The 25,665-nt window shown below is 41.7% G+C and overlaps 1 long non-coding RNA gene across 2 annotated transcripts in view; it reads right to left on the bottom strand.

The window, feature by feature from the left end:
- Positions 1-24,631, bottom strand: part of LOC141096834 (uncharacterized) — a 55,619-nt gene extending 30,988 nt beyond the window's left edge. For both annotated transcript variants that reach the window (XR_012233788.1, XR_012233787.1), the window contains exon 1: positions 24,497-24,631. This is a non-coding gene — a long non-coding RNA (uncharacterized lncRNA). The remainder of the gene's footprint in view (positions 1-24,496) is intronic.
- Between the last annotated feature and the right edge of the window lie 1,034 nt (positions 24,632-25,665).

Raw genomic sequence — 25,665 nt, 5'->3', positions numbered from 1 at the left:
TATGTACTAATGTTTTTTTTTGTTTAAATTTCAGCATGTCTTCTTCTGAATCGGCCTATTCCCCATCCCAGCAAGAACTGGCCCAAGCAGATCGTGAGGTGAGGATCTTGCTGCCATTGGGTAAGTATAGCTGCTGCCTCTAGAAAATGTGTAATAATTTTTTTTTCTTTACAGACATCGGACACGGCAAGTGAGGCCGAAGAGCAGGAGCAGCCTGAGCGGGAGCAGCCTAGCCAAGTCCTGGTGTGGAGACGTCATGTAAGTATATAGTCTTTCAATGTTCCTTTTTTTCTGTCTTTATTTTCATCTTCTATCTTGCTTCTTCTCTGTTTCTTTTTCTATCTTTTTCATTCTCCAAAATTTCAAAGATTATAGTTTTTTTTGTTTGTTCTAGGTTCCACAACGGGATGAAGAAGACGTCTACATAGACAACGAGCACTTGATCCACCTTGTTGAGGAGCGTATCCCGTTGTGGGACAGCCGTGACCAGCAGTACAAAGACACAGTGGTGACCCGGCAGCTCTGGAATGAGGTGGCCGCAGCGATGATGGATGGCTGGGACAGCGCTTCTCCAACTTCCAAAAAGGTGTTCAGTAAGTATTTCCATTCTCTGTGATGCCGCATTGACTCTTGTTCCTGATGGTACTGGTGTGTTTGTTGCAAGATATATTCTTGCAGGAAACACACTAGTGTCCTCAGGATCAACAGTGACTGTTTTGTGTATTGGACTGCAGTATTGATTCTGTTTTCACTTTTGGTCTTGAAGGTGCTGGTGTCTTTGTTGCAAGATATATTCTTGCAGGAGGCACACGAGTGTCCTCATGATCAACAGTGATTGCTTTGTGTATTGGACTGCTGTCTTGAAGGTACTGGTGTGTTTGTTGCAAGATATATTCTTGCAGGAGACACACGAATGTCCTCATGATCAACAGTGATTGCTTTGTGTATTGGACTGCTGTCTTGATTCTGTTTTCACTCTTGGTCTTGAAGGTACTGGTGTGTTTGTTGCAAGATATATTCTTGCAGGAGGCACAAAAGTGTCCTCATGATCAACAGTGATTGCTTTGTGTATTGGACTGCTGTCTTGATTCTGTTTTCACTCTTGGTCTTGAAGGTACTGGTGTGTTGTTGCAAGATATAATCTTGCAGGAAACACACTTGTACCATCAGGATCAACAGTGACTGCTTTGTGTATTGGACTGCTGTATTGAATCTGGTTTTACTCTTGCTCCTGATGGCACTGGTGTGTTTCTTGCAAGATATATTCTTGCAGGAAACACACCTGTGTCCTCAGCATCAACAGTGACTGCTTTGTGTTTAGAATTATTTTGTGATGCCGCATTGACTGTTTGGAAAGTTCACTTAGGTTTGTGTGCTGATAATGATGCTGCCATCAGTGCATTGTATAACGTTTTTTCTTTGTTTTTCCAACAGTGAACAAAGTCCGCACATGTTGGCGCTCGATGAAGGACCGCTTCAGCACTGATGTTTGTGCTGAGGGACAGGTTTGCAGTGGTTCAGCGGCAAGGACCAGAAGAAAATATCGTTATTATCGCGAGTTGGCGTTCCTGAGACCGGTCCTTGCCAGCAGAGCGTAAGTATTTTTTTTTTTTAACCTGTCCTTTTCTATTCCACAGCTGATGTTTCTTGTAAATGCATGATAGTAATCTTTTTCTTTTCTTTCCACAGCACCTGGAGCAGCACCCTGCAACCTTTCCCTGGAGCGGTCCTTCATCGGACGACCTCGGACCCGTCCCAGCCATCCGACAGCCAGGAAGCATCTTGCAGGTCAGCAACACAGACAGCTGGTGACCAGGAAGCTGGTGAATCAGGTGTTCCCCTGTCCCAGGTCTCTGCCACTTGTAATGCGGGCACTACCCGCCAGCGGCAGAGGGCCTCGGACAGGCCTGTCATGCCCGAGTTCATGCACTTGAGCAAGGCCTTTCATGCCAGCCTCAAGGCGCTGTCAGCCAGAGTGGAAAGTGGTTTTTCCCTGATGGAATGCGGTTTTAACCACATGGAACACCGCTTCCACTCTGTCGACCAGCGCCTTGACCATCTGGAGACCGACCTCAACAGACCAGTGCACCATTTTTTCAGTAAAATTGAACAGGGCATGGCGGAACACCTTAGTCCTGAGCAACAGCTGAGTGTGTTACAGGCCTGCAACACTGCTTACTTGCAGGCTATGCAGCAGAATCGGTATGTGCAGCAGTCAGTGGTGTCATTTCCAACAGTGCCACCACTGACTCACTACACCTCACTACCGACTTCTGCTGCATACCACTGCACGGCCACCTGCATTGCAAGCCAAGCCGGACACCACTACACCGTCCGAGTGCTGCTGGACACTCCACCGCCACCACCACTATGGCAAGCGCTGCTCCTGTCTGGAGCACCACCACCGCACCACCTACTTGGAGCACCGCCACCACAGAACCTGCTTGGGCCACCGCCAACACTTCGCCTACTCGGAGCACCGCCACCAATTCTCCTCCTAGGAGTCCCGCCAACACTTTTAACCTGCCCAGAGCACCGACACGTATTCTCTTTCTAGGAGCACCGACACGACTTTGTCTCCAAGGATCACCGCCACTTCTTTGAGCACCGACATGACTTTGTCTCCTTCTAAGAGCACCGCCACCGCCGCCACTTCTAGGAGCACCGACACAGCTACCACCGAGCATCAGAGGGGTGACCCACATTCCATCTTTTACAAGTCAACGCCACGGTCCACCAGCTCCGCTCCAGGCGGTCGAGCAATGTAAGGCGGTCACACGGTGGAAGTCGGTCCAGGCAGGATACTCCTGCCCCAAAGAAAAACAGATCATGTTTTCAGGATTTCCATTGCTCAGGTGAAGCAGTTATCACTGGAGCAATGGAATTCCTTAAAACATGATCTGTTGGTGGGCCTTGAGGACTGGAGTTAGTGAACCCTGCTCGATTCAGTCTGTGCAATATTAGAAGAATGTATTGTAGAGACTGGTGGTGAAAATACAAGTCATATAGATTTGTGTTTTTGATACCACATATCTCCATTACTGAGACATGTTTCTTGTGTCAGTCTTGGAGATATGTGGTGTCAAAAACACAAATCTATGACTTGTATTTTCACCACCAGTCTCTTCAGTCTTCTAATATTGCACAGACTGAATCAAGCAGTGTTCCCCAACTCCAGTTCTCAAGGCCCACCAACAGATCATGTTTTAAGGAATTCCATTGCTCCGGTGATAACTGCTTCACCTGAGCAATAAAAAAGGAAATCCTTAAAACATGATCTGTTGGTGGGCCTTGAGGACTAGAGTTAGGGAACCCTGGAATAGAGGATGGTGTTGAGTGCAAGGCATATCTATTGTTACCTTGCCTATGTTGTTTTATTACCATCATTATTTAACTAATTTTGAGACAAGGCAAGGGGATTGTAGATATACCTTATAATTAACCACATACTCTATTCAGTCTGTGTTGAATAAACTGATGATATGATGGTGAAAATACATGTTATATTTACTTCACCAATACCATGGCCTTCTATCATAACTATCACACCTGGGCAGGTGAATACACATGAGTTTTAACCTTCAGCGTTGCTTCAGTCTGCATATTTGAAGCAGACTGTAGCAATGCTGCAGTTTAACTAATATATGTGTATTCTCCTGCCCATGTGTGATAACTTTGTGAAGTCAGAATGCGTTAGTTTGTGCATCCTCTCTTCAACATGACACCAGGCCTGGGTATTGTAGATGTTGTATAAACTTTATTATGTCTCCAGTCTGCATTCAAACTCAAGCCACAGTGGTGATCCTACAAATAATATTTATAGTCACATGTTTAGGTGTTATAAACAGTGACGGATGCTAGTGCACCCCAACTCACTATTTGTAACATCAGGGCATGTGACACAAATATTAGTTGTATTATCTCCACTATCGCTGCTCATGCAGCGATGCACTGTAGAGATTATAAAGGTCATACAACTTGTTTGTGTATGTATAGTCACCTGATCAGGAGTACTAGTAAATTCATGAAGCACAAAACACAGCATCCTGAATTCACTGGTAGACCTGGCCAGTTGATAATAGTATTGGGAGTGTAAAAAGACATAATGCATGCAGTACAGGTATCAAAACAGGTTTTTTATTAACATACCAACAAAAAATTTTTTTTTACATCATTTGATCTTGCCATTCCACCCGTCCTACATCTGAGTTGAAGTAGGCCGCAAATTGGTCCCTCATTTGGCCAACTTCAACCAATGACCTGAGAGGGTGCTGAGTAAAATCAGGCAATGGGTTAGGAGCAACATCATCAAGTTCAAAGTTCGGGTGCTCTCTAGCCATGACAAAATTATGTAGAACCACACAGGCTTTCAACACCTCATCCACTGTTTCCAGTTTCAGATTAATGGCTGTGCCGAGAGTGCGCCATCTGGAAACAAGTATACCAAAGGCACACTCTACATTTCTGGCCCTGGTCAGCCTGTAATTAAAAATTCTTTTGGTGTGGTCCATGTCTCGGCTGGAGTAGGGTTTGAGCAGGTTTTGTCACACCTGGAATGCCTCATCCCCAACCATTACAAATGGCTGTGGCGGACCTTCGGTGTTGGGAAGAGGCCATGGCATGAGGAAATTGAACTGGTTGCCATACAATCTCCGTCCCGTGTCCGAGTTCTTAAAAGCCTGGAAGTCATTCCCACGGCCAAATGCACCAATGTACACTGCAATAAACATACAGTCTGCATCCGCAATGGCCATGAGTACTGTAGAAAAGTACTTTTTATAGTTATAGTACTCAGATCCAGTTCTTTTTGGTTTGATAATCCGGATGTATTTCCCATCAACCGCTCCCAGTTGGGGAAATTGCAGACGGTCCAGAATTTTTCGGCGATTTCCAACCACTTTTCTGTGGTAGGCAGGGTCATGAATTCTGGACAGAGAATGTTCCACAAAGCCCGGCAGGTGTCCGCTACAATTCCAGACAATGTGGATATTCCAATACGGTACTGGAAGTGGAGTGAAGAGAGAGTCTCTCCAGTAGCAAGGTCTGGGAAACCAAGAAAAAAACAAAATTATTTATGTATATGGATTTTTAAAACACCAAAAATAAAATGAAAAAAAAAAAAATCATAAAAATACATCTGAAGCCTGTTTACTACATGCCATAAAAAAGATACCGCAGCCTTTTGTTAACTATAATTCTGCCAGATTTGGAAGAGTACATGTCACAACAAAGAAAATTATGCAGGCATTGGTTTCGCAATACTACGTACCGTAATGTGACCAGGAGCCGTTCCTGAGGAGTAATCGCACGACGGAGCTGCGTGTCCTGTTTCCGGATGGCTTCTTGGACACAACCAAGCAAATCGTTAAAGGTTTCTTGGGACATCCATGTATAGTCAGTAAATTTCTCTGGGCTTGCCTGGAGCTCGCTGTAGAGGGTGTGGTATGCTCCACGGCTCTCCCAGAGTTCAATAATGGGATGTATCAACAAACACACCAGCTGCCGTTTTCGCTGCCTATCTCTATCCCTTTGTTGATGGCAAGCAACTGCATAAGCCTGAGCCATCCTGATGTCCAGATCCAAGTCATAGTAAAGACTCTTCCATCGCAGATCCATGTTTCACAAAGGAAAATGCAAGCAAATGTGAAGAATTCAGCTGTAAATAGGGTCTATATAATGAATTCCCTTAACACACGCCCACTGATTTCCCATTGGTGGAGTCTGCTGAAAGAATTTTTCAAGGATTTTTCTCCTGTGAAATGTGACACCTAGACTACCTTTGCGCATAAAAAACGCAAGCGCATGTAAAAACGCTTACAAACGCATAAAAACGCTGCAATTTTTGGTCGTAATCAAAAATGATGCTACAAAAAAATGCAGCGTTTACAAGCGTTTGCAAATGTTTTTGGCATGCCTATTTGAGGATGTGGAGTGGGTCTGCTACACTGGTAAAGCATATGCACTAAGTGCAAGGGATGCCACAATTTAGAAGGAGGCACTGCAATACCCCTACAATACCCCTTTGAAGAGACGTAGTGGAGTGTCTCAGAATTCTTTTTCCCCATTATTAAGGAGTGGGTATCCTAGACGGGTAATGCCCAGGCATGGGCTGAAAAACATTTACCCCTGGAGGGTGTATATATAAATATAATGTTCGAGGTAGGCAACTATAGATTGTTAATGCAGGAATCAAAGCACACTTAAAAAATTTAAAGCAAGGGTAGTGCTATCACCCTGTTGATTTGGTGATGGAGGAGAAGGATGATACAAAAAAGATGAAATCCTGTTATTGCTGCTCACCATCTTAGTCGAGTCCTCAAAATTTTGGAGAATCGTACAGATGTCAGACATTTATGCCCAGTCATCAGCTTTTATGTGTGGAGGCTGACCGGAACACTGATGTACATGGTGTAGCTTGTATTCAACTACTACCCTCTGCTGCTCGCAAAGTCTTGCCAACATATGTAACATTGAGATCCAATGCGTGGTAACATCGCACATCAGTTGGTGAGCTGGAAGTTGAAATGGTGCTGCAGCATTGCCAGGGTGGCAGCAGCTGTAGCTGACTTGCGGAAATGGGCACACATGCGGTGTACTTTCAAATGTAGCTCAGGCAGATCTGGGTAGGTTTTGAGAAACCTCTGAACCACTGAGTTGAGCACATGGGCCAGGTATTGAAACATGTGCGAGGTTGCCAAACTTCAGAGCTGCCACCAGGTGTCCAGTGTGTCATCAGCAAAACATAGCATCCTTGGCCACAAGCACTTGTCCATGTGTTCGTGGTTAAGTGGACCTTCCCAATAATAGCGTTGGTCAGGGCACGGCAGATGTTATGGGACACATGCTTGTGTAAGGCAGGGATGGAACACTGGGAGAAATAGTGGTGGCTGGGGACTGAGTACCAAGGGATGGCGGCCACCTTGAGTTTGCGGGTGACGCGACTGCCTCTAACCCTGTTTTACGGGCACACCAATTCCCTGTCCATGATGTAGGCGAAGATGCCTCCCACTCTGCACCTTTCGCTGCACACTAGCAACTACGTCCGTGTCCTTGTCCCAGCACAGCTGTCATGATCCAGGACGGGATTTCGCTTTGACCCGTCCTGGTTATACTATGGGTTAATTATGTGCCTCTCTCTGGCAGCAGGAGGCTATTTAGTGCTCACTGGACCTGGGTCCGGTGTCAGTTATACTCCTGCCCTCGGCTGAGTTAAGTGACCTCTTGTATACGTGTGCCTTGTGCCTGATATCTTGCTTGCTTGTGTGGTTTTGATTTGGTTCTGTCCCTGTTACGAGTTCTGCCTGACCCTCTTGTACTGCGCTACCTCTCGTGTATGACTCTCTGCTTGTGACCCGACTCCTCTCTGCTCGTCCACTTGGTACCACGTTGCCCTCTTGTGTATGACCTTTGGCTCTGTCTGACTACCCATCTGTTTGTCCCTCCTGTACCTCGTTTGCCTGTACTGCTGTGACCTCTGCTTTTCCTGACTCTGAGTTGTTGTATGGTGTCCTGTCCTATCTGAATACAGGACGCTAAGCCCCGCCCCCTTGCAGTCACATGACCATAGGTCCCGTGCAAGCTTACTCATTTTCAGTGTCCGCAGGTCCTATGCCTCTTTACTTTCCAGCGCTGACTGGACCCTGACACTATTAGCCTGAAGCACGCATGGTCACCTCTGCTGCCCAGCTCCCCAGGTAACTTTCAGCACTGCTTCTGTACTCAGGACACGTGCACTGGCTCTATGAGCAAGTGCAGTGCGGTGTCTCTGACAACAGCATCCCGTTGTCCCTACCCCAGTCCTTTGAGCACAAGCGCAAATACACAGTCACCCACAGGCTACAATACCAAACAGTCACATTTACAGACTGCTTCCCCAGGAAATGTTGCCGTTTAGGCTTGTGGAGACGGAACCTTTCCTCAACCTCATGGCGACGGCCATCCCAGTTTGTATTTGGACCCTGGCATTCGGCCCAGGTAATTTACTTTTTTATTTAAAAAAAAAAAAAAAAAAAACAGGAAACAGGTGCTGGAAAGATTTTGAAGGCAAAGAACTCAAATAGTTGTGATTAAGCGGCACAAGTTTTTTGTCTTATTACACCATCATAGGCATATATATATATATATATATATATATATATATATATATATATATATATATATATATATATATATATATATATATAAACAAGCTTTTTATTTGTATACAATATAAATATAGCAATGCAATTTTTTTAACAATTTATTTTTTGGGGGGGGTTGAAACCCAACTGTAGCACACTAAATGCCGTATAAAATTTCACAGCTCCAAAAAAAGGCTGTATTACAATTTTTTATTGTTTGTTTATTTTTTGGAGAAAATGGACTATACAGCATGTACTCCTGTTTTTATCCTAGATTTGGATATACCCATTCCTTTACCCTTCTAACCCCCCACTCCTTCCCCTTCCCCTGTCCATCTCTACATTACAATAAATAATAAATCTTCTTATCCCCTTCATGACCGGAGGTATTTTCAGGTTTTGCGTTTTCGTTTTATGCTCCCCTTCTTCTCAAAGCCATTATTTTATTTTATTTTACTATCAATATGGCCATATGAGGGCTTGTTTTTTGCGGGATGATTTGTAATTTTGAAAGACACCATTGTTTGTTGTGTACTAGAAAACGGGAAAAATTTCCAAGTGCAGTGAAATTGGAAAAAAAAGTGCAATCTTGTTTTGTTATCTTGTCCTTACATGGTCCCTTCAGCAAAATCTCTCCTTAACTGCCGCTAACAGCAGCATTAATATTGATTAGAATTAGGCCTAGGAAGGGCTGTTGTTGTATTTCACAGAAATATAAATGTTATTGAATCCCTGGCTAATATGCAGCTACAATTCTGTCCCTCTTTCATCAGCACCTCTCCTTATGCTGCCTGAGTATGGGGTACAATGATAATGTGTGTAAACTGTAAAGCGCTGCGGAATATGTTAGCGCTATATAAAAATAAATTATTATTATTGTTATTATTATTACAGTGTGCCAAATATGGAGTCACAGGTCTGATATAGACCTGATGACGCTGTGCGGCCAGTCACAGTAATGCCACAACCAAGATGGCTACGACATTACATTGACTGGAAGCTGGCTCACACTGGCAGCTAGCGTTGCTGTAAGTGAGGTCACCAGGGTGCAACAGCTATGAACTCAGGTGACCTTTCTCATGTCAGGTGAGCGTTACACACTGCGGGAGTGATTACACTCCTGCATCAGTGTGTACTGGCTGGCAGGGCTAGCGGTCACATCACTGATGTGACCACTATCCAACTCCTCCGGATCGTCATGGGACACTATGGATTATCTTCACATTGGACAGGTGAGGGATATACTTGTTTATTATTTATCTTCTTTTCCAGGGGACATGGGCATCGGTGGATTAGGTGTGAAGGTGACAATTATGGTTGTTCATTACTTTCTCTTTTTTTTTTTTTACAGGTGATATTGGCTTCAGTGGAGTAGGCATAAGATGAGTAGTATAAGTGTGCTTTATTATTTTTATTTCAAATAAAGGAGTTTGTGCCATTATTTCAATTAAATGATTTTATTCTTGCAGTGTTTTTTTTTTGCAATTTAACTATGGTTTTTTTAATGGGGGCATCATGCTGTAGAAGAGATCAGCCTGCAAAAAATGATAGTCTGATATTAAGACAAAGTAAAAAAGTAAAAAAACGTTTAAAAAAAGTTTTAGATAATTGCAAAAATATTTTTTTTAAAAATCAAAAATAATTTAAAAAAATCAAAATATATTGTATCTATAAATAAATATTTGAATGAAAATATAAACAATAAAAGTACTATAAAACTGTCCCACTAGTTAACCTATTTAGTGAACACTATAGAAAATAAATAAAAAAATGCAAAAAAACTGCTTTATCATCATACCGCTGAGCAAAAAGTGGAATAAAATGCAATCAAAAAGACATATATTAAATAAACATGGCACTTCTGAAAACAACATCTTGTCCCACAAAAATCAAACTGCTATACAGCTCTATCAGCAGAAAAATTAAAAAGTTATAGCTCTCAGAATAAAGCGATGCAAAAATAATTATTTTTTCTATAAAATAGTTTTTATTGTGTAAAAGCACCAAAACATAAAAAAGGATATCAATGAGGTATCTCTGTAATTGTACTGACCTGAAGAATAAAACTGATTTCTCAATTTTACCACTCATGGAACGGCTTAAATCCCCCAAATAAAATTCCTGAATTGCTTGTTTTTGTTCATTCTACCTCACAAAAATCAGAATAGAAAGTGATCAAAAAATATCATGTGCCCGAAAATGGTAACAATAAAAACGTCAACTTGTCCCGCAAAAAACAGGCCCTCACATGTTTCTGTGGGCCAAAATATGGAAAAATTATAGTTCTCAAAATACGGTGATGCAAAAACACTTTTTTTGCAATTAAAATCGTCTTTTAGTGTGTGACAGCAGCCAAACAAAAAAAGCCAAATATAAATCTGGCATAGCTGTAATCGCACCAACCCAAAGAATAAAGTCATCTAATCACTTATACTGCACGAGGAACGGCGTAAAAAATAAACAAAACCGGGGTGGCGTCCCCAGGGTTAATAAAGCTACCCTCTATCGTCATCATTTAAAGGGAGGTTTGGGAGTGCCCAACCTTTCTAAATATTGTCAAGCAGCCCAATTCGGTCAATTAACCCTATACCATGCCTATTCAGAACCTCCCCTGTGGCTTTCTCTAGAGGCTCCTGAAAGTCACCCGGGTACCCATGATGCATTATTATAGATTCTCTCAGCTCAACGTAGGCAAATCTCGAATCCTATTATAACACACTCTCTTAAGATTTGGGACTCGCTGAAATATTCCTCGCAGCTAATCTCGCCATTCTTGCCCCTCGCCCCCCTTTGGGGTAATCTTCAGTTTCCCCCAGGTATGAAGTCCCTTAGGAACTTCCATTTATCGGTCGCAGCAGGGATAACCGGAGTCCACCACCTCTTTAACATTGATGGGATTATCCCATTCTCGGTCTTGAGAGAAAAATATAATTTCCCCACGGAGAGGTGTTTCGTTATTTGCAACTTAAAAACTTTGTCACTTAATTACTAAAAAACTCTACTCCTCCTTATATCTTTACTCCCTTTGAACAAAGATGCCATCAAAATCCACATGAACCTAGGCACTATATCACTTCTCTACTCGCATATCAACTCCCCCTCACTAGAGTTGAGCGACTTTGGTCGGATTGGGTTTCATGAAACAAAATTTGTTTCAGATGAAACTGGTCCGACTAGGGCAAAAAAAGTCGGAGTTTCGTCCGAAACCCGACCCCAATGCAAGTCAATGGGGAAAAAAGTCAGCATTGAGTGGATGAATGTCATCCACTTAATGCCAACATTTATTTCCAATTGACTTGTATTGGGGTCGGGTTTCAGACGAAACTGCGACTTTTTTTGCCCTAGTCGGACCAGTTTCATCTGAAACAAATTTTGTTTCATGAAACTTGATCCGACCAAAGTCGCTCAACTCTACCCCTCACATAGGTGCTGTTTAAACTACACTTCTCGCTGGGAGTCTGATATTGGTTCCACTCTAAAGCCTCCGTCACACATAGTGATCTCGCTTGCTAGATCGCTGCTGAGTCACAAGTTTTGTGACGCAACAGCGATCTCACCAGAGAGATCGCTGTATGTGACAGTGACCAGCGACTGGCCCCCCTGCCAGTTATCGCTGATCGTCCTGGAATAGCCAGGAAATTTTTTTGATCGCTGGTCTCCCACTGGCCAGCACGCATCGCTGCATGTGACAGGCGGGAGACCAGCGATCAGCGCGCTGGTAACTAAGGTAAACGCAGGGTTTCTAAGCACCTGGCGGTGCTTAGACACCCGATGTGTACCTTAGTTACCAGCACGCTGATGCAGGGAGCTGGTAACCAAGGTACACATCGGGTTTCTAAGTGATGCAAGCCCCTTAGAAACCCGATGTGTACCTTAGTTACCAGCTCCCTGCATCAGTGCGCTGGTAACTAAAGTACACAGCGACGCTGCACCCTTGGAGTCACTGGGGCTGATCGCTGGTGAAGCTGTCTGTTTGACAGCTCACCAGCAATCATGTAGCGACTCACCAGTGATCCTGACAAGTTGATATCGTTGTCGGGATCGCTGGTGAGTCGCTATGTGTGACGGGGCCCTAACTGATTCAGAGTGGTCCCAAATTTGGTCCTCCTCTGCTGGAGGAATATTAAATACCCTAATGCTGGAAACTAATTATAAAATGTTGATACCCCAGCTAGAATGGCTAAGGCAGTCGCTAACTACTCCCCAAAATTGCTTCAGAGAATGTAATTCCACAGGAGATATGTTCCATATATGGTGGCTATGCCTGATCGTACGTATATTTGCGATTAGAATATATCACCTGATCTTCTCAATAACAAATATAAACCTAATAAAAAACTCTTGGGAGGGTTTAGTTAGCAAACGTATCCTCAACATCCCTAAGCACCCTGAAGCCCTCATCACATTTATATTCCTGGCAGCCAAACAAACCATAGCATTAGCTTGGAAAAACCAAGCTTAGATTTATCTGAGGTTAAAAAACACCTTTCTTGGTATATGATCAATGAAAAATTATCTCCCATACCTACAGACAGAGTTAGTAAATTTGAGAAAATATGGCTTCCCTGGGCAGAGTATGCCAACCAAACCCCCTTTGCCACACCTGTATTTCATCTAACTAATCCAGATTCCCCCTGACTCTGGTTGAATCACTTATCTGGAATTGGACACAATATACCCCCCTCCTCGGGCTTCCTTCCTCCCCTCCCTTGCCTCCTACCCTGTTGTTTGTTTGATAATTGATTATGTGCCCTTTCATACGTATGTTGTAAATATATGTCTGTATTGAAATTTTCTTCACCCCATTTGTAAAATTCAATAAAAATTTATTGTTTAAAAAAATAAATAAACAAAACCAATTTTTCACCTACTGTTCATTTTTTCATTCTGCCTCCCAAAGATTGCAGTTAGGCTCAGCATATATTTATCCTGTGCTCTGCATTGAGCTTTTACATCTGGGTTTCCATGTAAATCTCTGAAATACGTGATTCAGACAGAACCTTTGGCTTAAGATTCCCTATAATGAGGCAAATGGAGGCACTGTGGACGCCATCTGATCTGTGATCTGGTGTGTGTCTGTCTTTTTAGGGTTGCATAAAAGTGCTGTCAGCCACAGTTTTGTGCACTTCTGAAAAGAGGCCAGACGGAGTCCAGATTAATTCTGCTGCTTTTCATCTGAATCACGTCACTCAGAGATTTAGATGGAAACCCCAAAGTAAGTGTTCAGTGTAGAGCACTGAATAAATGTGATCCCAAACGTTATGTAAAATGTTCCCGATAAAAGCTTCAACTCAATCCGCAAAAAATGCAAGCCCTCACTCAGGGCCGCCATCAGGGCATGACAGCCCTTACTGCTGTATGGGGCCCGGTGAACAGCAGTACAGAAGGGGGCCCACATATCAGGGGCCCCACTCCTGTGCTTCTAGTCATTGGGCCCCAAGTAATGTGTGCTGCGGCCGGGCCCTAAGTGCTGTGCGCTGTGGCCGCGCCTGGGGTGCAGCGCGCACACATCAGAAGAGCAGCAACAGCGGCCGATGTCAGATGAGAGCTGCACAGAAATGAAAGAGGTGACGGACCTGTGGTGACGTCTTCAGCTCCGCCCCCTGATCACACGATGATGACATCACCACAGGTCCTTCAGCTCACAGCAGCAGCTGCATCTTCACTGCAGGAGCGCGGTCAGGTAAGTAGAAAGTCTTTTTTTTTTTATTTAAATACTGAAAGCGTCCAATATGTTTCCCTGGCAGGATGGAGACACATGGACCATGTGTCTCCATCCTGCCAGGGCAGATTGAAGGCACACGGGCAGATTGGAGTGTGACACTGGGGGCAGGATGGAGACAGGGCAGGATTGGAGATACAGGGGGCAGAATGGAGACGCGAGGCATGATTGGAGATGCGGGGCAGAATGGAGATGCGGGGCATGATTGGAGACACGGGGCAGAATGGAGACACGTTTATAGCGTCCACATGTTTGGCATTTCTGAAGCAATGAGAGCACACCTAACTTACGGGTGCATGCCTCCAGAAGCACGGGCTGGGTATAACATACTAATCACTACAGCATACTCAACACTACAACGGCAGTTTGCAATTTTCACTTGGCAACATTCATTGCTGCTTGTTTCTGGAAAATACCCATGGAGTCAAAATCAGAACTACACCTGTAGATAAATTCCCAAAAGAGTATAATTTCCAAAATGGGGTCACTTGAGGGGGGATTCTGCTCTTCTAGCAATTAGTGGCTCCATATAGTATGTGGATTCCACAAATTCTTCTAGAAAAATCTGCGGCCCAGGAGGCAAATAGCGCTCTGTTCCTCCCCAGGTCTCTCCGTATGGCTAAGTAGTATTATACAGCCACATATGGGGTATTGCCACGTTCAGTAGAAATTGTGGAACAAATTTTGGTGCCATTTTTACCCACTTCTTGTGTGAAAATGTAAAATCTGGGCTAAAACTAAATTTTGATGGTAAAAATATAGCTATGTTTTCTTCACTGCTCAATGGTATAAAATTCTGTGACACACCCGTAGTGTCAATATGATCACTGCACCCCTAGATTAATTCATTGAGAGGTGTAGTTTGTAAAATGGGGTCAATTATGGGGGGTTCTTCTGTTCTGGCTCCTCATGGGCTCTCCCAGTGGATCATGGCATCTGCAAACCTTAACAGTAAAATCTGGTACTCCTTGTTTTCTGAGCTTTGCACTGTGCCTGAAAAATATTTACCGATTACATGTAGGGTATTGGTGCACTCAGTAAAAAATGGACCTATTTGTTGTAAAAAAAAATTCCTATTAGCCCTTAGAAAAATTAAAAACTTGGGGCTAAAACAACATTTTTGTGAGAAAAATGTGATTTTATTATTTTCATGGCTCAACATTATAAACTTCTGTGAAGCACCTGGGGATTCATGGTTTTCACCACACATCTAAATACATTCCTTGAGGGGTCTAATTTCCAAAATGGGGTCACTTGTGGGGTGTTTCCACTGTTTAGGCACATCCTGGAAGTCCGCTATTGATTCCAGGAAATTTTACATTTAAAAAGTCAAATGATGTTCCTTCCCTTCCGAGTCCTGCCTTGCGCCCAAACAGTAGTTTTCACCCTCATATTGGGTATTGGCGTACTCAGGAGAAATTGTACAAAAAATTGTATGGTACAATTTCTCCTGTTACCGTTATGAAAATGCAATATTTTGGGCTAAAAACATATTTGTGGGGAAAATTAGATTTTTTAAAATTTTTACGGCTCAACATTATAAACTTCTGTAAAGTACCTGGGATTTCAATGTGCTCACCACACATCTATATCAGTTCCCTGAGGAGTTTAGTTTCCAAAATGGAAGAGATTTTCACTGTTTAGGCACATCAGAAGCTCTCCAAACGCGACATGGCATCCGCCAATTGATCCAGCAAATTTTGCATTAAAAAAGTCGAATGGCGCTCCTTCCCTTCTGAGCTCTGCCATGCACCCAAACAGTGTTTTGTTTTGTTTTTTAAATATGGAAAAAATAAAAAAAGCATTAAAGTTCAAATAACACACCCATTAATAATGATAATAATAAAACACATATTTGGTATCGCCACATTCAGAAACGTCTGATCTATCAAAATATAAAAATCAACCCGATCAGTAAACAGTATAAAAGGAAACATTTTAAGAATGGCAATATTATGTTTTTTTTGGATGCTGCAATACCACAAAAAATGCTGTAACAAATAATCAAAATATTATATTTATCTCAAAATGTTATCCATGAAGTCATACGCTATAAAAACTATTCCCAAAAAACAATGGCAGAATTGCAGGGTTTTGCTGCACTTTAATTTTTTTTCCCATTTTCCAGTACATTATGTGGTAAAATGAATAGCGTAATTCAAAAGTACAACTCGCCATCAAATGTCCATGTGGACAGAAAAAATAAAAAAGGTATGGCTCTGGGATGAAGTGTAGGAGGAAACAAAAATGGAAATTGGCCAAATCGGGAAGGGGTTAAAGTTTTAACAATCCTGTGATTGTGCTTTTGTCCAAGTAGCTGGTGTTCATGTTTGCCTTACATTACAAGCACTTCAAGAAGCCTCAGAACAACAGACCACTGCAAGGTCCACTGATGAAACTGGTGCATTAATCTCTGAAAAGAATATAAATTATTTATTTTGTAAATGAGGTGTAAGCCTTGAAAGTTGGATCATCAGCCAAGGTGTTGATGAGTTTATTATAAGCTCAGGAAGATACAGTTTCCAGACTGACAACACTGCAAATGGAATTAATGGATTGACTAGGTCCCGGCCTGATAACTTTCTACTTGCTCAATGTTCTACTGTTTGGGTACAGGATAAACTACTGCTTGTTGTCAACACTTTTTGATGCTTGCATAAGTGGAGTCGCTGTATTTGTTTTTGGCCCCTGCCTCTTCTTATTTTTATCATTAGGACCTCTGGTTTCTGGTTCGAAACACCTTAATCACCAGGAGTCTCAGCAGGGCATGGCTTCCATATGGCTGCTAATGGTATCTCAAATGACTTATCCCTGGACTTTATCAAAGAAACTCTGTTTTACCCATAAAACATTCACTATTTATCTTGTAACTAGAGGCCAGGCTTTAGTTCAGTCCATGATGGAAGATAGATGAATAGTTTCCTGGACTGTGATAATTAGATGTTTCACGCTATGTAATTAGTTTGATGCTATACTATATACTCCCTTGTCTGCTCTTTTCAGTTTCTTCAGCCTAAAGGGGTCTTAAGAAAAATGGTCAAAAGCAAAAAACAGTATTACATACAGAAGTAACAGGTTTTATTCTGCGTTAGGCTCAATGGTCATGTGAAGTACATGGGGGCATCATCGTCAAGGCTAGCAATGGATGACACTTCTGGAAGTGAGCCAAGATCACCAAGAACTACTGGAGTGGCAGCGCTGAAAGGGTGTATGTGTGTGTGTGCGCGCGCGCGTTGGGGAGGGATAAAAGTGGTGGATTTCAGAGATGAGCAAGTCTTTTGTAATTTAAATTTAACATCTTCACTGTTTTTTTTTAATATGATTAGCAGTAGATCAATTTGCCAAGACTTCCAAAACTGCAAAGTCTTCACTTGCCCTGAAAAGACGTGCTTGACACTCTGAGGTCTCCTATAACTGTATCCAACCTCTTTCCAGCTCTTCGAAGCAAACAGCCTAAAAACTCATTTAGACATCAATTTTTCTCATACAAGGGCTATCTGTGTTTTTCATGGCTGCCCATTACCTATGATATTTTATAGGCTGTTCATATTTTTTTCTCAAACTGAGTGGTCTGCACAAAAGCATGGAGACATGACTGATATTAATCTGAGTGTTGGATCATAGAATCGTAGAGTTGGAAGGGATCTCCTGGGCCATCTGGTCCAACCCCCTGCTCAAAGCAGGATTCGCTAAATCATCCCAGTCAGATGTCTGTCCAGCCTCTGTTTGAAGACTTCCATTGAAGGACAACTCACCACTTCTCGTGGCAGCCTGTTCCAATCATTGATCACTCTAACTGTCAAAAAGTTTTTTCTAATATCTAATCTGTGTCTCCTCCCATTCAGTTTCATCCCATTGCTTCTAGTCTTTCCTTGTGCAAATGAGAATAAAGATGATCCTTCTACAAAGTGACAGCCCTTTAGATATTTGTAGACAGCTATTAAGTCTCCTCTCAGTCTTCTCTTTTGCAAACTAAACATTCCCAAATCCTGCAACCTTTACTCATAAGACAGGGTTTGCAGACCGGTCACCATTCTGGTCGCTCTTTTCAGAACTTGCTCTAGTTTGTTGATGTCTTTTTTAAAATGTGCTGCCCAAAACTGGACACAATATTCCAGATGACGTCTGACCAAAGAGGAGTAGAGGGAAATAATGACTTCACGTGATCTAGACTGCATGCTTCTGTTAATACATCCTAGAATTGCATTTGCCTTTTTTGCTGCTGCATCACACTGTTGACTCATATTCAGTCTGTGATCTATTAGTATACCCAAGTCTATTTCACATGTGCTGTTGCTTAGTCCTATTCCTCCTATTCTGTATATGCTTTTTTCATTTTTATTGCCCAGATGTAGTACTTTGCATTTTTCCCTGTTAAAAACCATTCTGTTAGTTGCTGCCTACTGCAATGCAAGTTTATGGATCCATGACAAAAATGTGACAGCTTTCTGATGCCATCCATGTGCTTTTTTTTTGCTTTTTTTTACAGACTGTTGATATGATAAGCTTGAGAAACCTCCTGGCTTTTTTTTCCATTTGAAAAAACTGATAAAACTCTGACCAAACTCTGATGGTAAAAACTGACACTGACCAAACTCTGATCAAAAGCATTGCTGAAAATTGGACTGTTTCTGATGTCTGAATGAGTCCTTTGTAATGTCAATGAGACCTTAACATATATGGCTATAGGGGGATAACCACTCTTATCTGTTATGCTCTCATACGCTATCTGTACCGTTTATTCAGTGTTTTATGTCTTTAGCTCCCTTTCTCTATCGCTATCTGTGAGTCAGATTCACCACCTAATACCTGCTGCATTCCCTGCTTCTGCTTTTATACAGGCAACGATAGTCTTACCTGATTAGCTGTGCCATACTATCAGAAATGATAGCTGTGAGGCATTATAGAGAAGTCGGCATGGCTGCACGGGATGTCATGTCTGCCTACTCTGACTGATGTATTCCTCTGCAATGTGTGCCATTTTAGGCAACTTGTGCAAATTAAATGGCAAATATCTCTAACTCGCAGTAATATAATGTGTGCATCTGGTGACCAATGTAATCTATAGTATATTATTTGTAACATACTGTATATTGGATATGGTTACATGTTATTCTTTTGTCATGGTTCCTAATATTTACAACTGAGTGCAACATGTAACATCTGATCATGAGCAGATTTTTACTGCTATAGTCACTTTCAGAAAAGATTGTGTTTTATACTTTTCTCTTTTTTCATATTTTCATCTTAAAGTCCAAAAATAGAAACTTGTATGTTTTATTAAAGGTACGTAGAGTATTTTCCAAATTAGATTACCAGTGATCATCCTTTGTGTAGATTACCCAGCAGGAGAAGTCATGCTTTAGAGATAATAGTCGGCTTGACATTTATGGGCGCCAGGGGAATTTCACATGCACCTCAAAGCCCTATTAAATAAACACACTGGCCGCAGTGTCCAGGGTAAAGCCTTATTACCAACCTGGATGTGCTGACTCTGTATACACTTGGAGGTTTCTGAACAGTCACATTAACAGTAGGACACACATCTGACTAAACAGTTTTCCTGAGCCTGGAGCTGAACATTATATAAACAGGAGGCGATGTGTGGGAAAATTGTCCCGCTCTACTAGGTGTTCTTTGGCTCATAGATGAACACCCCACAGAGTGTTCACCTTAGTATAGTTTGCTATTCACTGGCCATAGCCTTAATAAATTCCATGTACAGACACTATACAGTTGTTCTATCCCTGTAAAATCAAAAGATTGCAGCATAAGTTCAACAGAACCTTAATGCCTCTATTGTGCTCATAACAAACAACATGTATGGAACTTACATTGAGAACGTTGAAACAGACTCAACTATTGATTTATTTGTAGTAAAACTTCCAAAACAGCTTCAGCTAATAAGGGGCAACACAGGATTTTTTTTTAAGAACGTAGAAAAGGGAAAAGATTTTTTTTTTTATTCTGTACACTAATTTAAAAGTTCCCGAATATCCACAAGTACACTCCTTTCCAATGGTATCAGGGATGTAAGGATAGTGAGTGTATCAGTTGCTTTAAGGCTCTAGAGCCTAGAGATGCCCAAAAGGTACATTTTGGCCCATATGAGAAGGCCAATACTATTAACCCCTTTACTCCCAAGGGTGGTTTGCACGTTAATGACGGGCCAATTTTTACAATTCTGACCACTGTCCATTTATGAGGTAATAACTCTGGAAAGTTTCTATGGATCCTGGTGATTCTGACATTAATTTCTGGGGACATATTGTACTTCATGTTAGTGGTAAAATTTCTCTGATATAACTTGCGTTTATTTGTGAAAAAAATGGAAATTTGGCGAAATTTTGAAAATTTAGCAATTTTTCAACTTTGAATTTTCATGCCTTTAAATCACAGAGATATTTCACACAAAATACTTAATAAGTAACATTTCCCACATGTTTACCTTACATCAGCAAAATTTTGGAACAAAATTTTTTTTTGTTCCGAAGTTATAAGGGTTAAAAGTTGACCAGCGATTTCTCATTTTTACAACACCATTTTTTTTTTTAGGGACCACATCACATTTGAAGTCACTTTGAGGGGTCTGTATGATAGAATGCTGTCACTTTTGGGTATGTTCTAAAAACTGCACCCCTCAAGGCTCATTCATGAAGTTAATTAACCCTTCAGATGCTTCACAGGAATTTTTTGAATGTTTAAAAATAATGAACATTTAACTTTTTTTCACAAAAAATATTACTTCAGGTTCAATTTTTTTATTTCATCAAGGGTAACAGGAGAAATTAGACTGGAAAAGTTATTGTGCAATTTGTCCTGAGTACGCTGATACCCAATATGTGGGGGGAACCACTGTTTCGATGCATGGTAGAGCAGGAATTTTTTGAATGGTTGAAAAAAATGAACAATTTTTTCTATTTTACCAAGGGTAATAGGAGAAATTGGACCCCAAAAGTTATAGCGCAGTTTGTCCCGAGTACACTGATGCCTAATATGTGGGGGGAACCACTGTTTCGATCCATGGTAGAGCACGGAAGGGAAGGAGCGCCGTTTAACTTTTTCAACGCAAAATTGGCTGAAATTGAGATCAGACGCCATGATGCGTTTGGAGAGCCCCTGATGTGCCTAAGTGGAAACCCCCCACAAGTGACCCCATTTTGGAAACTAGACCCCCCAAGGAACTTATCTAGATGTGTGGTGAGCACTTTGAACCCCCAAATGCTTCACAGAAGTTTATAACGTACAGCCGTAAAAAAAATCATATTTTTTCCACAAAAATGATCTTTTCACCCCCAATTTTTACTTTCCCAAGGGAAACAGGGCTCCAAAAGTTATTGAGCAATTTATCCTGAGTACACTGATACCCAATATGTGGGGATAAACCACTGGACGCATGACAGAGCTCGGAAGGGAAGGAGCACCGTTTTGCTTTTTCAAGCAGAATTGGCTGGACGCTGTGATGCATTTGGAGGGCCCCTGATGTGCCTAAACAGTGTAAACCCCCCACAAATGACACCATTTTGGAAACTAGACCCTCCCAAGGAACCTATCTAGATGTGTGGTGAGAACTTTTTCACAGAAGTTTATAACATACAGCCGTAAAATTTAAAAAAAATCATATTTTTTCCACAAGCATGATCTTTTAGTCCCCATTTTTTTATTTTCCCAAGGGTAACAGGAGAAATTGGACTCCAAAAGTTGTTGTCCAATTTGTCCTGAGTACGCTGATACCCCATATGTGGGAGAAAACTACTGTATGGGCACATGTTGGTGCTCGGAACGGAAGTAGTGACGTTTTGGGATGCAGACTTTGATGGAATGGTCTGCGGGTGTCATGTCGCATTTGGAGAGCCCTTGATGTGCCTAAACAGTGGAAACCCTCCCACACGTGACCCCATTTTGGAAACTAGACCCCCCAAAGAACTTATCTAGTTGTGTGGTGAGCACTTTGAACCCTCAAGTGTTTCACAGAAGTTTATAACATAGAGCCATAAAAATAAAAGTCATTTTTTTCCCACAAAAATGATCTTTTAGTTCACAATTTTTATTTTCCCAAGGGTAACAGGAGAAATTGGTCCCCAAAATTTGTTGTGCAATTTGTTCTGAGTACCCTTGTACCCCAAATGTGGGGGTAAACCACTGTTTGGGCGCATGGCAGAGCTTGATAGGAAGGAGCACCGTTTAACTTTTTCAATGCAAAATTGGCTGGAATTGAGATCGGACGCCATGTTGCGTTTGGAGAGCCCCTGATGTGCCTGAACAGTGGAAACCCCCAATTCTAACTCCAACCCTAACCCAAACACATCCCAAGCTCTAATCCTAACCGTAACCCTAGCCCCTAACCCTAGCCCTAACACTAGCCCTAACCCTATCTCTAACCCTGGCCCTAACCTTAATGGGAAAATGGAAATAAATACATTTTTAAAAATTTTTATTATTTTCCCCTAACTAAGGGGGTGGTAAAGGGGGTTTGATTTACTATTTATAGCGGGTTTTTATGTTTGGCACCTGTCACATGCTAAAAAATGCTTTTTATTGCAAAAAATTTTTGCATCACCACATTTTGAGAGCTATAATTTTTCCATATATTGGTCCACAGAGTCATGTAAGGTCTTATGTTTTGCGGGACGAGTTGACGGTTTTATTGGTACCATTTTCGGGCACATGGCATTTTTTGATTGCTTTTTATTCTGATTTTTTGGGATGCAGAATGAAAAAACATCAGCAATTCATGAATTTCTTTTTTGGGGGGGGGCATTTACACCATTCCGCGTGTGGAAAAATTGATAAAGCAGTTTTATTCTTTGGGTCAGTACAATTACAGCGATACCTCATTTATATATTTTTTTTACATTTTATACAATAAAAACAATTTTATGTAAAAAAATAATTCTTTTTGCATCGCTTTATTCTGTGATCTATAACTTTTTTATTTTTTTGCTGATGATGCTGTTTGGTGGCTCGTTTTTTGCGGGACAAGATGACGTTTTCAGCAGTACCATGTTTATTTTTATCCATCTTTTTGATTGCATGTTATTCCACTTTTTTTGTGCGGCGGTATGATAAAGCATTTTTTTTGCCTTTTTTGTTTTTTTAAGGGGTTCACTAAAGGGATTAACTAGTGGGGCTGCTTTATAAGGTGGGTCGTTACGGATGCGGTGATACTAAATATGTGTACTTTTATTTATTTTTTTACATAAAGAAATTAATTTATAGGGGAATTTTTTTTGTACATTTATTTATGAGTTTTTTAAAATATTTTTAAACATGTTAATTTTTTTTAACTTTTTTACATTTTCCCACTGTGGGACAATATTTGATCGCAGTGTGCCAGGGGTTAATGTGCCGTGATCGGTCCGTGACCGCTCCTGGCACATAGTGCCGGGTGTCAGCTATGATAATCAGCTGACACCCAGGTGCAATCAGGCGCGCTCCCCCCGTGAGAGGGGCTGACTGCGCATGACGTACTATTCCGTCCATGGGACTTAAGTCCCAGGTCACATGGACAGAATAGTATATCCAATGTAAGAAAGGGGTTAAAGACCCTTGATAATTAGGTGAGATTTTGAGGATTTGCCGCGGGGCTCAAAACTGCAAGCTAAGGCGCCTATACATATTAGACTAATGTCATCCCAAACCGCCAATATCAATGGGCTTGTCCCACGGTCTAATGTGTATGGGAGCCTGGGCCGACTGATGGTTGGGGGTGATGTCAGTTGCGCATGTCCAGTTTTGGACTGCTGATCGTATTGTTCTCCTGGAGATAAAGCCCTTGCAGGCAGGGTCCTCTCTAAAGGCCCCATTACACACAGCGATCTCGCTGGCGAGATTGCTGATTTTGTGACGCATCAACGATCTCTCCAACGATGTGTGACATCCAGCAGCGACCGGCCCCCCCACCGGGTATCGCTGATCGTGTTGGATGGGCTGCTTTTTCATCGCTGGTCTGGCGCTGGCCAGCGCGCATCGCTACGTGTGGCAGCGGAAGCCAGCGATTAGCGACACTGCACTCTGGTATCCAATGTAAACATCGGGTTTCTAAGAGCCGCGCGGCTCTAAGAAACCCGATGTTTACATTGGAAACCAGCTTGCTCGCTGGTCCTGATCGCTGGAGGGGCTGTCTATGTGACAGCTCACCAGCGATCAGCCTAACGATGTCCCAGCGATCCCATCCATGTTTGATCGTTGGTGGGATCGCTGGGACATCGTTATGTGTAACAGGGCCTTTATTCTGTACCAGTCGTGACTTGAATTGTTAAGATTACTGTACTTGTTTTTTTATAATGTATACCCCTCCTCACATGTAAAGTGCCATGGCATAAATGATGCTTTAATAGTATTATTATTATTATTATTATTAATAAGCTGCTGGCCAAATGTCAGCCAGCACTTTCTCATAGAGTACACAAGAGAGCTCAGCCAAGTGAACGCTCCTATTTATGGGAGAGACGAATGAAATGGCTGTTGGCTGAACGATGGGCTGAAGCATTATTTGGAGACCAGCCATCTAATATAAATGGGTGTCTTAAAGCCACTGAACGGTGCTATGATAAATACTTTTTACTACTATTATTTTTTTTAATTTTAAAAATTCACTAGTTTTGAAAAAGCATTTGCCTAGCATTCTATGTCTATAAAGGAGTCTTCTTACCTTAGGTGTTTATGGGATACCTCTATATATCTGAAAACTGGGTGTCTGACCTCCACATTTATCCAAACTAGTCTGTGGCAGCTGAGGAGGGTAAGAAGAGAATGAGTCAGGCAGGTTCTGTCCGCTACAAACGTTAAGCCCCGCATACTCTTAAATAAGTTCGGTTCAGCTGATCGTTAGATCGGCAGCTATCTTGCTAGACTCCACCAAACACAATGGCGCTTGCACTGCTTAGTGTTCTTGGGCTGTCTTTGAGACATCCGCTGCTAGACATCTCTGACAGCGACTTATCTTTTAGAGAAAAAAAAAATCAGCAGTCCGAAATCAGACATAAAGTCGTGGGAGAAAAGGATTATCTGTCAGGGGAGAGTTGGGAGTCCCCCATATGTTGAATGTGTATAGGGGCCGCTATAGAAATTACAGGAATATCTGACTACTACATTTTTTAAGCCCCACTAAAGGCAGAGTTATAACTACTTAATATACTAAACATGACCGTTAATACTTAGTAGTTGCACGATGGTGTTAATATATCTTTTCTTTCTATTTTTATTTTTTTTGTAGATCTTAGCATTTTTTACAAATAAGTCATCATTCTCTCCTACTGACCTGACATCCGGTAAATCCCTTGAGTGTCTTAGTTTGCTCCTCTGTAACCTTTGAAAGAGCTTTTTTTTTTAAATGAGTAAGAAAAGTGTTGGTGTTTTCTGTCTATAACTTTCTGCAATGTTTTTGCTTATGTCTAACATTTTCTTTGTATATTTCTTTTATAAAGACTGTAATGTTTCTGCATTAACTAAAGGATCTCATGTAGTCTGATTAGAAGGGCTTTATAATATGACCAAACATGGGTGGGCTCTTAGGATACTAGACCTGCACTAAACTTGCTCTATATATAGGTATACACATACTGTATATGCTAAAATGTGTCCCTCATCTGATCTGGTTAAAAAAAAGAGAACACCGTATGCACTGTTTGGAGAGGTGCACAAGTAGGGTCCCACACCTTGTGTAAAGTAAGAAAAACTTGGCACTCAACTTCCGAATAGATGCAGTTGTATTTAATGCAGCTAAATTAAACAACCAAACATTTCGGCCTCATGTGGCCTTCATCAGTAAGCAGACTGCTCAGAGATAGTTAAAGATCTTGTTTAATGAAACAGGTAGGG

The sequence above is a fragment of the Dendrobates tinctorius genome, unplaced genomic scaffold, assembly GCF_039654945.1.
Source record: "Dendrobates tinctorius isolate UK_male_01 unplaced genomic scaffold, ASM3965494v1 ptg000079l, whole genome shotgun sequence".
Lineage (NCBI taxonomy): Eukaryota > Metazoa > Chordata > Amphibia > Anura > Dendrobatidae > Dendrobates > Dendrobates tinctorius.
Note: the sequence above shows the minus strand (reverse complement) of the source record. Positions and strands in the feature narration are given on the sequence as shown.